The sequence below is a fragment of the Peromyscus leucopus genome, chromosome 1 (assembly GCF_004664715.2).
Source record: "Peromyscus leucopus breed LL Stock chromosome 1, UCI_PerLeu_2.1, whole genome shotgun sequence".
NCBI lineage: Eukaryota > Metazoa > Chordata > Mammalia > Rodentia > Cricetidae > Peromyscus > Peromyscus leucopus.
In genome coordinates, this window is record NC_051063.1 from 152,189,147 (window position 1) to 152,207,511 (window position 18,365).

Here is an 18,365-nt window from a genome sequence, read left to right on the forward strand (position 1 = left end):
CTGGGGGTGAATCCACCTTACAAGCAGGAGCAGGGAGAAGGGCAATGTTCCATTCAGGCCGAGGATTCAGTACAAGTAAGAACTCTCTCTAGTGGCTGCCTCCTTCACTGATATTTCAGCAATTACCCTGACATCTGGCTCTGAGTTTTTATTATTAAGAACAATTAGGATTCATGCTACATCTGGCATCCAACTTTTGGGGCACAAATTCACAAAAAGGACCTTTATCTGTGGCTTTTCAGCTACCTGGCACAGGCCAGAGCCACACACATTTGGACTGACTCCATGACTGGCTTTTTCAGTCAGCAGGTTTCCTTTCCTGGTGGGTTGTAGGCTTCCCTGGACCCCCTCGTCAAGCTGCTGCCAAACTAGGCAGTTGCTTTGAGAACCAGCTCAGGCTTCTACTTTTCTACACAGAAGCAATTAACCTCACATTTTCACTGTCATCTGAATCATCATCATTGACAGATTTTATGAAACAATTGAGAATTCTTAAGAAAAAGAATTAGTTAAAAGGGAGATTTTTTTTTCTCCACAGTAAAAAATGGGAAACACTATTATAATGGAGAGAGTTAGGTCTCTGTATGATAATATACTGGACAGTTTGAAATGGAGCAATTAACTGAGAGGACACTTAATTTGGATAGGATTTATGTAATGGCAATTCTAAATATTATCTGTTTGATTGTTTTGGTTTTATCATTAAAACATTGGTTAATATGAGTGCCAAGATAAAGGTTTTAGAAAAACGTACAGATATTATATAGATAGAGATATCCAGACCCAGAAAGGGGAATTTAAAGAAACAATCTCAGCATTGAGTTATAAGGTTAGGAAGGAACAGCCTAAGGTTTTCAAACAGCTAACTTTAATTTGTCCAGTAACATTACAGGAACTGACAAATGGTAGATATCCCAAAGGCTGTGTAAGAGATGAATGAACTCCTGTGAAAATGTTAGATTTGAGGAGATTGAAGGAAGCCATATACACCCTGTCTTTATGCAGCATGGCAGCCTTGAATGCTTGGGACAGAATTGAAGAAGCAGGAAAGAAAATTGAGTCATTTACTAAAGTTATACAGGACCCAAAAGAAACCTTCACTGATTTCTTACAAAGATTGACTTCAGCAGTAAATAGAATAATACCAAATCTAGAAGCTAAGTAAATAAAAATTGAAACTCTGGCTTTTGAACATGCTGATGTACGATGTAAAGGGGTATTTAGGCCATTAGTGCAATATCAGCACCCTTAGTGGAATGGATTCGAGATACAATCAATATAGAATCTCAGAACCATGATGATGCTTGGATGGGAGAAATGATTTCCAGAGGTTTGATGAGAAATTGAAATATCAGGTATTTCAATTGTGGTAAACAAGGTCACCTAAGAAGTGATTGTAAACAGGGCATTCTAGAAACAATATTATTTTTTCTAAAAATAATCCCAAAAGAATCCCCCTCCCTTTGGGAGTATGCAGAAGTTGTGTCAAAGCAGACATTGGACTAATAAATGTAGATCAGAAAGGGACACTCAAGGTAACCTTTTATCATTAGGAAACACATTGAGGGCCCTCTTGAAGGCCCCCATGTCAAATTTGGTTCAGTCGTTTCCTGTTATCATGGAGGAAACTCTTTCCCACAGCAATTAAACAACCTAATGCCTATTATAAAAAACCATACTGTTCTGGATGATAGAAGAGCAATATAAGAGAGAATAAAAAATTCAGGAGAAATTTTAAAAGAAATATTTTGGCAGACTTCTATAAATTAACAAAGACCAAAATTAAAAATATAAATAAATGACTTTGTCATTGAAGGTGTTATAGACACAGGTACAGATGTAACAATAACTGCACAGGAATCCTGGAATCCAAATTGGCCTCTTCAGGATATAAATGTTCAGCTTTTAGAGATTAGAATATTATCTCAGGTAAAATAGAGCATGAAATGGATTGAATATATAGGGCTAGAAGGACAGACAGGAAAATTAAAGCCATATGTACGTAAAATAGCAATGAATTTAATGGGGGTATGATTTGTTACAGCAGTGAAATAACAAGATTAACATACCTCTGATCTCAGAAACAAACCAGAAAATAACATGTTTCTGGGTAAAATATTAGAAGGTATTATAAAGAACAGTAACTGTATAAGAACAAGGAACAACAGCTGAAGAACTTTTAAAGTCACTAACATCCCTACCTTTTAATGGTTAACAGACTAAACTGTTTGTGTTAATCATTGGACTTTAATATCAGAGAAATTAAAGACCTTTGAACAGCTGGTTTAGGAGCATCTAAATGCTCAGCATATTAAAGAATCAACCAGCCCTTGGAATTCTCCCGTACTTGTTATTTTTAAAAAATCTGGAAAATGGAGAATGGTAACAGATCTAAGAGATGTTAAAAAGGTGATTCAGCCAATTGGCTCTCTACCATCTGGAATTGCTTTGCCTTCTCAAAAATTACCTAAAGAATGGCCTCTTATAGTTATTGACTTAAAAGATGTTCTTTTACTATACCTTTTTAAGAAAAAGACAGAGGACATTTGCCTTCACAGTGCCTACTTATATTAACTCTTAGCCTGTTAAGAGATATCAATATAAGATTCTCCCACAGGGAATGTTAAATAGCCCTACCCTATACCAATATATTTATGTCAGTCATTTGAAATGATACATAAGCAATTTCCTCAGTCTATTGTTTACCATTACATGGATAATGTCTTATGAGCTGATTCAAATGTAGATATTTTCGAGAAAATATTTGAAGTAGTAAAGAATATTTTACCCTGTTGTGGATTACAAATTGCTCCTGAAAAAACACAAAGAGGATATTCTATTAATTATTCAGGACAGAAAATAGGTCTACAAAAATTCAACCTCAAAAAGTGCAAATTAGGAGAGATCAATTGTTAACTCTTAATGATTTTCAAAGATTATTAGGAGACATTTCCCATCTATGGCCCATTATTGGAGTAGAAAATCAAGAACTGATTAATTTGTTCAAAAACCTTAAATTATGACTCAGCTGAAGCTGTGAGAGAATTGGCTTTGGTGGAAAAGAAATTACAGGATATGCATGTGGATTTTTGCATACAGAGCTTGATTGCATTCTGGTTATTTTACACTCTATACATTCTCCTACAAGAATATTAATGCAGAGGGAAGATATTATTTTATAATGTATCTTTTAGCACATAAACAGAGTAAAAAAAAATCTCATGTGGAAAATATCTCTGAGTTGATTCTAAAAGCAAAAATTGAGGCTTCATCAATGAGCAGGAATAAACCCAGCAGAAATTGTAGTATCTTTTACTAATGATGAATTTGACAAATTATGGGCAGAAAGTGAAACTTGGCAAAGAGTTTGTAGTAATTTTTTGGGAGAGGTTAACAACAAATATCCCCAAAGCAAGAGAATTCAATTTATAAAGAGAAGTAACTGGATCCTTCCTCACATAGGAAATACAAATATCTGGAGCCCCTACATTCTATACTGATGCAAATAAATCAGGAAAGGCTGGTTACAAATCAGAAAATTTAAGTAAAGTGGCTCAAAGTTCTTATGACTCTGCCAGGTCCTACCTGACTATCAGACAGTCATGAATGGAGGAGTAAGAATTAAGAAATTATAGACATGAAAAATAGAGATGCAGATGCGAAAGAAAAAAATCAGAGACACAGAATGGCATCAGGAGGGCTCTGAGTCAATACCACAGTCTCCTTGAATTTATTTCTCAGGGGCTTTTTATACCCAAAGCAAGAGGAGGGGGCAAAAGACATCCCCCTCTCAAGGACATCATGGTTCAAAGTACAAACAAGTGTAAACACCTCCTTAATTCTCAAGACATCTAGTAACCATGCCTTTGGCAAAATATCATGTTATTCATCCTTGAAGGTCAAAACAAGCTTAGACTCTCTGACCTTGAGTCAAGATGGGATAAGGCTATACACTATGGAGTTTCTGTGGGCCCCCACAGATTCCCCCTCCTTTATAATATAAAGTGTCCCTTCAATCCCTTCAGAAGACTGTTCCTGTCTTAGATCACCTCCTTCAACTATCCAGTCTTATCCATTTTTGGTACAGACATTCCAACATGCCTGCCCTGTCTTAGGTTGACAGGTGGTTAAAAAGGACTTATTTGTCTTTTACTACCAGCCTTTGTCAAGGGAGGGTGTAGAGTTTAACTCTATGCAGCTCTGTATTAGCTTTCTACTGAGAGTTCACAAGTACCTTGAAATAGTCATAGGAATACTCATGCTCCTTATGGCTGCTATACCTCCTAGTAAAAGAGCAGGTGATGATCATGAATGGAATGGCCTTTTTAAATTGGTCCAGGATGTCTATAGAAGTTTTAGCTGCATCAATCTTTTTTAAAAACCAGTAATAAGAACTCATTAGCATTATTCCAAACTACCCTCAGATGAGCCCTAACCTTTTCTCATGCAGTAACACTTTCACTGTAAGTAGAAGAGGTTACAAGCATTATTAGGTGAATACCATAATTAAAGTATAAATAATAACAATAGACACACAATTGGTAAAATCACAACTCTCTTAAACTTGATCCATTCAAAGTATGAGAAAATGTTTTTGTGTTTGAGCTGCTGCAGTCCCTGAATACCAATTAGCAGCAAAAAATTTGCCCTAACTCCTCCTCATCAGTCTGGTGGGTCTCTACAGTACCTCTAATTTGATTTCCTGGACAGTCTAGCACATCATCTCTATAATAATGTTTGATTGCTCCAGTGAGTCTCTTTCCCAAAGAGGGGATATCTCTGAGGCAGCTGTTCTCCAGGCCTTCTATTTTCTATGGGAAATCAGCAGATAAACACTATACTGGCAAAGATGGCTTCCATTTTCCAAGATGTAGTGGACAAATGGCCAAACACCCACTCAGAAACAGACAGGCATTTTTTGGCCAGATTCAGAACAATTAGAACTCACAGAGATCAGGAAAATTTGTGTAGCCGATCTATTAGTAAGATGGGAATCATTCCTTCCCTTCCAAGACTGCAGGATGTAACAGTGGAGGGTCAGGAATATAGGTTCATCAAATCTCACTCCAATTCCTCTGGGGAAGTGTCAGCAGGTATAGTGCCATCAGGGCCAGCATTCCCCTGTTCCACACAATGCACCAAGTGGTCAGGCAGCCATTGCACTTCATTTTCTTCCTGTGAAAAAACACAAACATATCCTTGACTTTATATTAGAACAGGTTTGAGACCCTTCCATAATTCAGTGCAAGGATCCTTTCATTTCACCTGAGTTAAAGTTGCTCAGGTGCCATCATGCTAAAATCTATGCATGGCAGATTTCTCATGGGAATCCACATTCAAAAATTTCAAAATGATGAGGGCATGATTCAATGCATTATGTGGTGACTGAGGGTATAAATTCCTGCTCTTAATTTTTTGAAGCTGCATATTGAGACTGCCCTGGGCTTGCTCAATGGTGCCTTGTCCTTGAGGATTATAAGGAATGGCTGTTTTATGCTCAGTTTTCCATTGGAAACAATTGCTGAAATGCTTTACTAATCTGCTTTTATAATTTTAGGAATCTGCTTATATGAAAAGCATTTTAAACGAGCTATCACATGTCTGCTGGCTTCCCCATTTTGTGCAGTGGCCATCAAAAATCCTGAACAGGTATCTAATGTCAAATGCACATTTTTTAATTTGTCAAATTCTGCAATATGAGTACCATCCATTTGTCATAAATGATTAGGAAGAAGGCCTTGAGGATTTACCCCTAAGTGAAGCACAGGCAAATATTGCAAACAAACCTTACATTGCTTAACCATCTGACAAGCAACTTCCTTGGTAAGGCCAAATTGTTTTCTTAAACTTCTGCTATTCTGATGATGAAGGACATGTGGTTGTTGGGCCAATTCCACGTGGGGTAAGGCAACCATGTAGATGAATAGTCTTATTAAATAAGAGGTCAGAGCAATAGCTAAGAGCTAAAAACCTTACCCTTCACTGCCATTGCTGTCCTTCCTCTCCACAAGAGACCTACTTCCTGTGTGGTTGTCCTCTATATTGACTTTCTGTTCTGCCTTCTCATTTCATTGGTTGTAAACCCAACCACATGACCTACTCAACACTGCCTGTCTGTACAGACCTCTAGGTCTTCTATGATTGGTATTGAGATTAAAGGTGTGTGTCTCCATGCTGGCTCTATCCTTGAACACAGAGATCTGCCTAGCTCTGCCTCTCAAGTGCTGGGATTAAAGGCATGTGCCACCACCCAGCTTCTGCTATGGCTTGTTATTAGCTCTGACCCCCAGGCAATTTTATTTATTAATATACAAATAAAATCACATTTCAGTACAAAAAAACATCATCATCTATGTTAATTTATCAGCTGATGCTTTACCATCAGCTAAAGGGCCAGGAAAATTGGAATGAGCTCTAATATGACCCACAAAGCATGGCAACTTTCTTTGATGAATGGCATCTTGAATTTGCTGAAGCAGCATCTTAGCTTGACCATTACTATTCCCAATACAGGGAAGAGTCTCTATAACTTGAAGAGCTCTGAAAATATAATGAATATCTGTGTACAAATTAAATGAACTTTTTACAAGAATCTGTGAAATCATAGTCACAGCTCACAATTCTATCTGAACTGAAGCTGGTGTTGTTTGTACTATGTAACCTTTACCATTGATAACACAAGCCTCTCTCCCATTGGAGGAACCATCAGTAAAAATTAGCATAGCATCTTTTATGGGATCTTTCATCATAACCTTAGGAAATATAAAAGAATACATTTGGGAAAATTGCAAAACTTGTCAGCTGTAAAATGATTATTAATTTTGCCCCCAAATTGAGAAAGAGCAGTTGTTCAAAAATCATTATTTTGAAATTACCAATCAACTTGTTGCTTAATAAAAAGAATACTGATCACACATGGTTCTCTACCAAAATATTGCCTAGATTCTATTTGGCTTTTCTGTACTAAACAAGCTACTGCTTTATACTAAGGATTCATGACAGTCTGGGGAAACAAGCAGATGTAACCGCAATAATGGCTCATCTTGACATAACACAGCTGTTGGAGTATGTTGTGTAGGAGGCATGTAGGTTTCCCATAGTCAACATAGCATCCTTTCTGATGTTGAATGATGTGCTCCACCTGAGCCAGCACCTGCCTAGCAGCATCTGTAAGATACCTAGTAAGATTGGGATCACTATTTCCTTTAAGAATCTCATGGAGGGTCTCAAGATCTTCCATAGACAGCTTGAATATTTCCTAATAATTTTTTAAAAAATCATTCAAAGTTTGTAAGCTATCTTTTCTAATTTCCCATTTCTGAGGTTTAATTTCTTTGGGATACAAAATGTGTTCCAAATACTGAAAAGGAATCACTTTCTCTGGGGCAATTACTAACCCTGTATGGGCAAGACCCTGCTGAAGCTGCACATATGTTGCAAGCCAAATTTTTTCATTTTTATGGGCAAACAAAATATCATTCATATAATGAATAATATAAACTTGCAGAAATTGATCTCTAATATTTTGTATAGTTTGAGTCACAAATTTGTGGCACAATGTTGGGCAACTGGCCATTCCCTGAGGCAAAACCTTCCAATGAAATCTCTTCATGGGCTCCTTAAAATTAATTGATGGAATGCATCAATTAATGGTATAAAAACAGCCCTTTAAATCTAAAATCATTTTATAGGTATCCTTTGGTATATTTGTAGGGAAGCCTGAGCTGTGAGGCTTCCATTAACTGCATGGTCTCATTAATTTTTCTTAAATCTTGTAATAATCTTCATTTTCTAGACTTCTGTTTAATCAAGAAAATAGGAGAATTCCAGGGAGAATTAGAGGACTCAATTTGGCCACCATCTAGCTATTCCTGTACTAACTGCTAGGGAGTTTGTATTTTTCTTCTGTTAGGGGTCATTGATACACCCACAGAGGATTATTAGATTTCCAAATTATAGGATGTGCATGAAGTGCGTGGAGTATAGGCTGCTCAATGACCCTTCCTAAAAATACCTCAATCCAGCTCTATTAGACCTTTCCTGAGAAAGAAAAGGTGATATTCAGCCCTCATTCTTTTTTCCTAACCCTTGATCAGATAACAGTCACTGTGGAAACATTTTTTTTAGCAACAAATGTTTTGGGGCTATATAAACACACTCCCATATGGCTCATAACATCTCAACCCCACAAATTTACAGGCAAGTGGGGAACAATGTATGGTTGCCTTCATGACCTTCTTCATCTTTCCAGGACAGTTCATTGCTACTTTGCTCAGGACTCTGAATTTGACTTATCCCTTGCAGTTGTTTAAGTCTCCATCATTGGTCATTTTGAAGGCCATTGACTGGCAATGATAACAAACACATCTGCACCAGTGTCTAGGAGACCAGAAAAGTTCTTTCTATTTACAAAGTGAGTTCTGAGTGCTTCAGACCTATGGTTTGTAGCCAATAGGCATCAGACGAACCAAACCCTGGCTTTTCCTCTCTTATCCCTTTTAGCTTGATTTCTTGTTTGCAGTTAGGGAAGTAAAATTGATTGTGTAAATCTCTGATCTGTGTTTACCACAGAAATTCCATTAGATAAGTGAGTCATAATATTAATTTCTCCTACATAATCAGCATCAATCACTCTGGGAGCAACAATGACCCTCTGCATGGTGGTCCTACTTTTCCCCAGCAATAATCCTACAGTGCCTCCCTTACACACCATTACAGATGACTTGCTCCCTCATTTCACAAGGTAAAACCGTGTAGATTGAAGAGTTGAGATCCAACCCGGTACTGCCTGGGGTTGCTCTGTAAAGGTCCTAAATGAATTTCCTTGTGGAGGACAGACTGCTGAATCACCCCATAACACTGCAGTTTTGAGGCCTGAGGCTGGCTCCTTTGTCTGTTTCCCTGCAAGGAATTCCCCTGGGAATCCTTCTTTGATATAAATTCATCAGCCCAATGCTTCCCTCTCTTACATCTTGGGCACAACCCAGGTTCCTTATTTGCCCCATGCCTTTTCCTATATCAGGATACTGCTTGACCTGGTACCCCATCTGACCACACCCAAAGCAACTTCCAGGAGGTCCAATAGCTTTCCCTTTCCCCAGGCCATGATTTCTTTATTGGTAGAGAATGTCCTTGACTGTCATTCCTTGTAATGCAGCAGCTATAACTATCCTCTGATTATATGAAGGCCCAATTTCCAAGCAAAGTTGAACATAATCAGAGATGTTGCCCTTCTTTCTGAAATGTCTCAAAGCAGCCCACCAAGCAGCTTTAGCATTTTTGTAGACTAGCTGTTTAACATTCAAAAATCCAGCTTCTGCATCCCCAATTAACTTGCCCATTGTTTGCATTAGCCTAGACTCAAAGTCCTGAAATAATTTATCAGGTTCTTGCTTTATCTTTGTTAAATCTTCAAATTGCCTTCCAGAAGAAGTAAGCTTATTCCAGGCCTTCCTGGCAGCTGCACTAACCTGGGCATGCACTGTCACATCAAAATTTAATTACTGATGCATCTCTCAATAAATGCCTTTCTAGCAAGCATATCAACAGTAATGGGAATTTGTTGGGCGTGATTTATATTGGCTGTGGCTTGACATTGTTTCACAAATTCAGTTTTTCATAACAAATAATCCCCTCTAGACATGCAAACTCTGTCCATCTGTTTCCAATTCCTAGGAGGCAAGGCCTCTACAGTCATGTTTTCTAGCAGAGTCTGTATAAAGGGTACAATGGGTCCATATTGAGAACATGCTGTTTTTAATTACTTGAGTTGTTTAAATGGAATCAGAACCTGCACTCATATGTTATTTCCCTTGGCATCTTGCTGTTCCATTACTGGGTCTCTCTGCTAGCAGCTTCTCTAACACTAGCTTGAGGGAAGATGCATGACTAATGGTGAGGTTTGCCATGCTCCAGGAGGTCTTTGCACCATAGCAATCACAGGCAACTTTTCCACTCTGATAGACAGCCCCACGAGTAGATCTAATCCAGTCACTATGGCAGGAAGAAGAGTGCCCTTCCAAGAAGAGGAGACATGCAGGGCCTCCAATTTTTGTGAAAGGGAAACTACTGAATCTCTCAAGTCCTTCAGCTCCTCCTTTGTCTCACCTGAAGGTTTCAGCTCCTTAAACTCAGATTCATACCCAAAATAGAACTGATCATGATCAAGTAATTTTGTAAAGGAGTCCATGTCTAGCAGTTTCTCCAGTGTGATGGAGGGTTTTGTTTCAATTTCATCCATTTCAGGGAGAAACGCCCTCTGTTGCTCAGGGCACATATCCAAACTGTCCCAAATAAGTGCCCACAGGCTAAAAGCATCCACTGGGACTTTTTCAGGCCCATGCTTATCATAATGCTCTTGGATTTTTACTCCAACTCTCCCCCATGAGTCTGTGTCCAAGGTCCCATAGTCAGGAAGCCAAGGACACATTTCCTCTACAAATATTAAAAATTTTTGTGCTTGTTGCTGCCCTACTATAGCTCCCCTGGCTTTCAAAATACCTCCAAGCAAATGTACTGTCCACTACTACCCTGCCCCACATTTACAATTTTACTCCCAAGAGTTTTTCACTGCACTTCTACCTTTGACATTCCCAGTGCTCACTTTAACTTGCAGTGCCTTTACTTTTATCCTCCATATTCAAGGCCCCACTATTCAGTTCCATTTACTGGATCCTGCCAAACTATGGAATAGTCTTGAATGGAGGAGTGAGGATTAAAAAAAAAACAGATATGAAAAATAGAGACACACATGTAAAAGAAAAAAGGCAGAGACACCAAATAGCATCAGGAGGGCTCTGAGTCAATACCACAGTCACCCTGAGTTTATTCCTCAGTATCTTTTTATACACAAAGTAAGGGGGGCAAAAGACCTCCCCCTCTCAATGACATTATGAATCAAAGTACAAACAAGTATAAATAACTCCTTAATTCTCAAGACATCTGGCAACCATTCCTTTGACAAAACATCCTATTATTCATGCTTGAAGGACAAAACAAGCTCAGATTCTCTGACTTTGTGTCAAGATGGAATAAGGCTACACTACAGAGTCTCTTTGGGCCCCCATATGATTCTGTCCAAAAGTCAGAATTATATGCCATTCTGATGGTATTAATGGATTTTACAGAACCTCTTAACATAGTTATTAACCTTCAGTATGCAGAAAGAGTTGTTTTATACATTGAAACTACTGAATTTATTCCTGATGAATCAGAAATAACTATTATTTATTCAGTTACAAGATATAATCAGGAATAGGAATCATCCCTTATACATAATACACAACTGATTCTAGGCACTCTACACAAGGTAATGAAGAAATTGATCAACTATTGATATAAAATGTGCTGGAGGCCTCAGAATTTCATACAAAACACCATATCAATAGCAAAGGTTTGAAAAAGAATTTTCCCATCTCTTGGCAACAAGCCAAGGAAATTATAAGAAAATGTCCTACTTGTTCATTATACAACTGAACTCTACTACTTGCAGGAAGTGACCCAAAGGGTACCCAAAGGAATGAAATCTGGCAGATGGATGTGTTTAATTTTGTAGAATTTGGAAAATTAAAATAGGTACACCACACAATTAATACCTAGTCAGGATTTTAATGGGCAATTGTTTTGAATTCCAAACTGGCTGATTCTGCAATGACACATCTGTTAGAAGTCAAATTGTGTGAATACCTGTACAAATTAAGACTGACAATACTTCAGCATATGTCTCTAGTAAAATGAAACACTTTTTGCTTATTACAAATATAAAGCATATTACAGGTATACCACATAATACAGGCCAAGCAGTTAAAGAAAGATCAAATCGAACTCTAAAGGATATGCTAAACAAACAGAAAGAGGTGATAAAGACCCAAAAAATGGATTGCATAATGCTTTATTAACTTTGAATTTTCTAAATGTTAATGAGAAAGGAACGACAGCTCTGGAGAGACATTGGATAACAGAAAAAAACTATGGAATTAAATCAGCCTGTATACACTAAAGATGTGCTGACCTCAGAATGGAAATCAGGATATGTGTTATGTTGGGGAAGAGGTCTTGCTTTTGCTTCCTCAGGAGGAGAAAAGAAATGGATACCATCAAAATTGATAAAGGTTTTACTTGAACAAACCTCTAATTAAGAGACCTCTTAATTAGAAGAGGTGATAGTTCCTCAACCAGCATGACCATCTAATCTAAACTAATTTATACAACTGACAAATGATTTTCATTCGATTAGCTGTAACTTGCCAAAAGGGTTGGGGCAGGGTTTTGTTTTTGTCTTTCAGAAGAATGAAAGAATCCAGTGCCGGGCGGTGGTGGCCCATGCCTTTAATCCCAGCACTCGGGAGGCAGAGCCAGGTGGATCTTTGTGAGTTCAAGGCCAGCCTGGGCTACCAAGTGAGTTCCAGGAAAGGCGCAAAGCTACACAGAGAAACCCTGTCTCGAAAAACCAAAAAAAAAAAAAAAGAATCCAGCTAAGGAATATGAAGATACTAGAAAAATAAAACATGTGAAGAAAATGGACAAACCATCCAAAAAAATTGTCCCAAGAAAAATAGTAAATTGGCTGATTGATATATCCCTTCTCCAATAGGAGAAAATTCCATAAATATTTCTAAGTGTTTGTTTCTGCTATTCTCTATAGGCACATAAAGCAAATGGTCTTTTTGTCATCCTAGTTAAATTAAAAATTAAAGCTGGCTTTGGAGTTGGAGGAGTGTGGCTGTCTCATTCTCTAAACTCAAGAATGCTTATTAAAGTAAAATCCAAAGTCTCTGTCTCATGTCAGAAGAACCACCTGATATGGGACACAAGAAAAACCAAAATTACAGACTATTATATTGCTAATTTCATAATCGTTTGGTTTTAACTTTTCAAAGCTTTTCTTAAAGTATAAATATTATCCACAAACTCATAAGATTAATATATATATTTTTAAATCTTTGTCATGATGTTAATGATTGTATAGAGTTCTAACTAATTTTAGAAAAAGACTCTCTAGCTTCTTGTACATGATTTCAGGTTTGAGTGTCAATTAGGTAATTAGGAATTAAGTTTTTGTATTTTGGATTTATATAACAAATATTGAGCCTTTAACCTCTTCATGATGTTTTAAAATGTTTAAGATTTTGGCAGTGAACCAGGACCATGTCTAACAGTGACCTTTGCATCCCCAAAAGGATGAGCGGACCCCACAATGAATATTTCCACCAGGACTGTGATAATGCCACTAACCTGACAAACACCACCCAAAGATCGGCTTTGGACTACACACTGCTCAGAACAATTTTGAAGTGGCTAGCTGGGATGATCCAGCCCCACAGACTAATCTTGCCAGGACTTGAGACAAGCCCTGCACTTTCCCATTACACAGAGATTGAACAACAAATGACATAGCTACCTATGATACAGGACTTGACAACCCAAATTTTTCTTTTTAGTATCCCCTAAAGATGCTGTCCCCCCCCCCAGACAGCAGGAAGTAATTTTCAGAAAATGATGCTCACATTCCCAAGAGGTGGGGTTGGTGGTTTTCGGTCATTCAATGGGTTATGGATAGTTGTTGTATGGAGGTGTTAGTTACAAGTTGTTATTGGTAATAGTTAGAAAAAAAGCTGAGTAAAGGAGATCAGATTCAGGGTTATTGTTTTGTAAAAAAAAAATAAAAGGAGATATAGAAATGATAGGATAAAGGATAGATTATTGAATCTTCGCTGAAAAGAAAAATGGGGGCTATAGATATGATGGGATAAAGGTTAGATTATTAAATCTACTTTTAAAAAAGCAACTACCTGTTTTAAATATTTTACATTGATATGGATCTTTGTATATTGACATAAAATTGAGATTATTTTTGTTAGAACATACTGGACATGCATTTTTAATCTTGTTCAAGGTGTTATACATATACATCTCATTTAATAATATAATGGAAAATTCTAGTCCTTGAAAGTTATTATTGCAAACTATTTCTATTTTTATGACAATAAAAATGCAAGTTAGTAGTTAGTCACTACAATAAAACTCATTGTCATATTAGGCATGTTTTTAAGGTGAACAAGATATATTTTAAATACATAGGCCATCTTTAAATACTTCAGAGATCTGGAATATAAGATGTTTTAATAACATAGGTTCCTTTCTTGTGACCATGAGACATGTCTACTCCTTAGAGCACCAATCTACTTCAAAGAATGTGATGGGCATTGAAGAAATTCCATATGGAGTTTGCTTTCTTTGTGGCAAAAGTTAGCTACTGGGCAAGAAAATGCCCTTGCCTCAAATGCTGATAGTATGCTATTTAAATTGGACAAGCATGACACAAAAGATAGTGACTTCAGAAATTTGCCAAGACAAGGTAGGACAGCCCTTCAGAATATCCTGCTTCACAGATAAGTCTATCAGATATATAGGCCTGTAGGCTAAAGACAGATGGCCCAATGTCACAGAGGATTCTTGGGTGACTGTCCAGGCAGCCAGCTGTTTCTGTCATTTATCACATTTTTTGGAAGTCACTTGCTTGCACTTCCTGCTTACTCAGATAATATTATTTCCTTCTTGGGTCTCTGATGGAATTGAAGACTTTTTAGTTATAGTTATAGTGACAGTGACAGTGACAGCTATAGTGATAGTTATAGTTATAGTTTTCCTTGTTACCAGATTCAGAAAAGGTTTCACCACAGAAATGTAAAATGTATAGGGTTGAGAGAGACATTAAATATAGTTTTGGTAATGCAAGTCAGAATAGTAAGTGAATTAGGTACAACCTTTTGGACTCATTAAAATAGGATAGATAATGGAGTATTTTCTCTAAATTTGTCAAATGTTTATGGACTAGACATTGTTGATATATTTATTGCCTGTATATATTGTATATAGTCATTTTACTTATTGTATATAGTTTTTCTTGTATTAGTTATATATATATATATATAACCTCATTTTAACATTTAGAAAAAAGGTGGAAACATGGTCATATTTGGTTTGTGCTTTAACAAATAAAGTGTACCTGGAGATCAGAGTGCAGAGCTAACCACTAGTCAATCATAGCAGCCAGGCAGTGGTGGCACATGCTTTTAATCCCAGCACTTGGGAGGAGGAAGCAGAAGATCAGGAGTTCAAAGCCACTCCTGGGCTACATGAGATTGATCCAGTTTAAAAGAGAAACAGAGCCAGGTGATGGAAACTCATACCTTTAATCCCAACACTAGGGAGGTGGAGACAGTAATACAATGTGGGATGAGACAGGAGATTGGTCCCCTTTTGGTCTGAGGATTTGGTAAAGTTAAGAAGTCTCCTTAGTGGCTGGTCCCTTTACTCCTCTGATGTTTCATTATTTACCTTGATATATGACTCTGGGTTTTTATTTTAAGACCAATTAGATTTCACACTACATCTTCCTACCTGGAGGGCAGCCAATTTTATTACCATGACCACAAAAGCTTGTACTCTCTCATGACTGGGGAATTCAGGCAGTGCCTGCAGGTCAACAGCTCTGAGTCCTACCCTAAGAGTCTGGCCTCTGGCCTGCAGCTAAAGAAGGTGATGATGCTAAAGGATATTCAGCCAATGAATATCCCAACACCACTATCCAGCTCTGCCATCTCCTATTCCACATCTGACCAAACCATTCCAGACACCAGTCTTCTAGGTGAGTACAGAGCTCTGAGGGGAAGGAGGGAGATCAGCACTCAAAGGAGACACTGCTCTACCTTTCAGCAGTGGGTATCCACACAGAGGAAAAATGGAAGTCCTGAATGGTTAGTTTTGCCTCTGGTTCACCCTCCCCATCTTCAGTCTCTATAATGAGAGGGAATGCATGGCAGTGAGAGACATCCATCCTTCATTAAGACATGACTAAAGAGCATACCACAGGCACACATGTCACCACCCATGATAATCATTCCCATTCACTAATACATGCTGCAATCAATTCCATCCTAATCTATTGCTCAAGGTTCAAAAGGACAGCAAGGAGTTTTCTTTTGGGTAACACTTGATTTTCAATGTGTTGAAATCTTACTCAGGAGTACTGCAGCACAGAATCTGTTCTGGAGTAGTATTCCTCCCAGATTCCAAGTTCCTGTCATGACATTCTCTAATGTTTAAAATTGTAGTGAGAGTTTGGTGTGGCCTGTGTACAATTGCTAAGTGAGGCAAATCTTCTTTGTTCTCTCTCTCTTTTTGCTGTGGTTCTTCAGAGGTGACCTAAGGTCATGATCATGTAGATAAGTTCTCTACTACACAATCATAACCAATCTCCAAACTTTTACCTTCTTAAACCTATTTTCGTGTCACTTATAAGAAGTTTGTGAAATGTGGGGCTGGATGAAATCTTCAGTTGTTGAAATGCTTGCTTTTCTGGAGTGAGAAATTGGGTTTGGATACCTAAACTCACATAAAAAGCTGGACTTCTGGGCAGTATGAGTTATGCCACAAACTGAAAGAAATTGGCAAAGATGGGTAAGTCCTTGGAAATTATGGACCAGACAACTTGCCTAATAGCAAAATTACAAAGATAGGAGAGCCCCTGTTTCAAAGACAAAGGGAAGGGGAAGGGAGGACCACACACTAAGGGAAATCTGTAATCTCACCATGGTCACTATGCCTGCACACACACACAAACACAAAGGAACACACAAACATCCAAGAAAACATGACATCACATGGTCACCAGAAACACTGCCTGTCTCCAAAAATATGTGCCTAACTTAATAGCCAAGCAAAGCTCATAGATATGCCTTCCTTACTGCTGCAGGGGCATGAGTGCCAAGATGCACTGAAAATAGGGAGGGGAGCATCTTACTTACCAACCACTGACTTCTTCCTCGACTCTTTTCAGTAGTGGAATGAAGATGTCCCTCGGATTGATACTTTCAGGCCAGACACTCTGCTGCAGAGTCCTGACCTTTGTAATACCTTCACCCCAGGGTGCCCAGATGAGGACACCACCTATCAATGGGGACAGGTCATTAACTGCCCCCATCCACAGTACTTCAGAATACCTGGCCTTGCCTCCAGCTCCAAGTCTGGAATAAATAAAGAATGAAAAGTTGAATGAGATGACAGCTGTGCTATCCATGACTTTTAATACCTATGAGGGCACAAAAGAAAAGCAAAACCCAACACTCCTCTCTTAGGCACATCCTGACTTGCAGCAGTCACTGCACCACACTGATGCCAGGAGCCTAATCCTGAATCATGCTTCCAAGAATGCCACTTTGGGAAGCATCAGCCTGGGTTAGGAAGAGTCAGGGGTGCTGCAGAGTGTGACTTTACAGCATGCATTTTACAGACTTGACTACACTGATGGCAGATATTCACCTTCCCTAACTCTTCAACTGTCTCACTGACTTAAACCAATTCCAAGATCCTACAGGAACCCAATTGAAAGACTCCACAGTCATCAGGAGGGATCAGGACCAGGTAAACTCCAGCATCATCAATGGACTCTCTAAGCAGATGTTCAAGGAAGAACAGAAAGCCTCTGAGCTTCTTCATTAAGAATGAAGGCCAAAATCTACCTCCAGGACCTGGTGGAGAGAGAAGGGGCTGAGGGCAATACTGGGGCCAATGAAGGGGCTAGTGACAACATGGCCAAGCATTTTTGAGGGCAAAGATCAGAAAGCCTCATCCATCAGGGCCAGCAGAGCTAGGGCACATCAGCAAGATAAGACCAAGAGGACCAGAGAAAACAACTCCAAGAAAGCAGAGGAGCTGAAGCCATCAAGTCACAGAATCAAGGTACAAGAGAAGCCCATTGTCCTCAAGACCAAGAGGAAGAGGAATCCACATGAGCTAAGCCATGACAGCTTCAAAAAGCCTCACAGCGATCTCAGCATGCATATGCTGGGATCTGTGAAGGTCTTTCACCTACTAGGGAAGCAAAGTGAGGAGAAAACTGGCATCTCCTCCTCCTCCTGGGCTATGCAAGACTTCAGCAACAACAAAGATCCTAGGCCAGGTCTGGCTGCCACATTACTGTTGGGTATGTCAGTCACCCTGGACAAGGCTCAGAGACCAGAGAGCAATGCTCACAAGGAGTGACCATCTCTGTTCCAGTATCAGCTGCCCCCACCTGGGAAGGTCAAGTGAGTACCTCTGCCTTTCCCAGACCTGGACAAGCCTCAAGCCAGATCTGGTTTTGGATATTTTCTCTCCAAGGCTTTATTCAGTTTCACTGTAGTTTGCCCTGTGAGGCCTCCTTCCCACTCAGCTCAGCCTACCACACTCAAACCATCTAAACCAGCTCCAGCCATCACATCTTTGATGGCCTCTGACAAGCCAGCTCTGCTGATTTCTACCACTGACACATGATGAAATATAATCAAACCCATCCAGTCTAGCACTGGGTCTCAGTCATCCAT

At 38.8% G+C, this 18,365-nt stretch overlaps 1 pseudogene; it reads left to right on the plus strand.

Moving 5' to 3' along the window:
* The first annotated feature begins 15,453 nt into the window (after positions 1-15,453).
* Positions 15,454-18,365, plus strand: part of LOC119088655 — a 56,780-nt pseudogene continuing 53,868 nt past the window's right edge.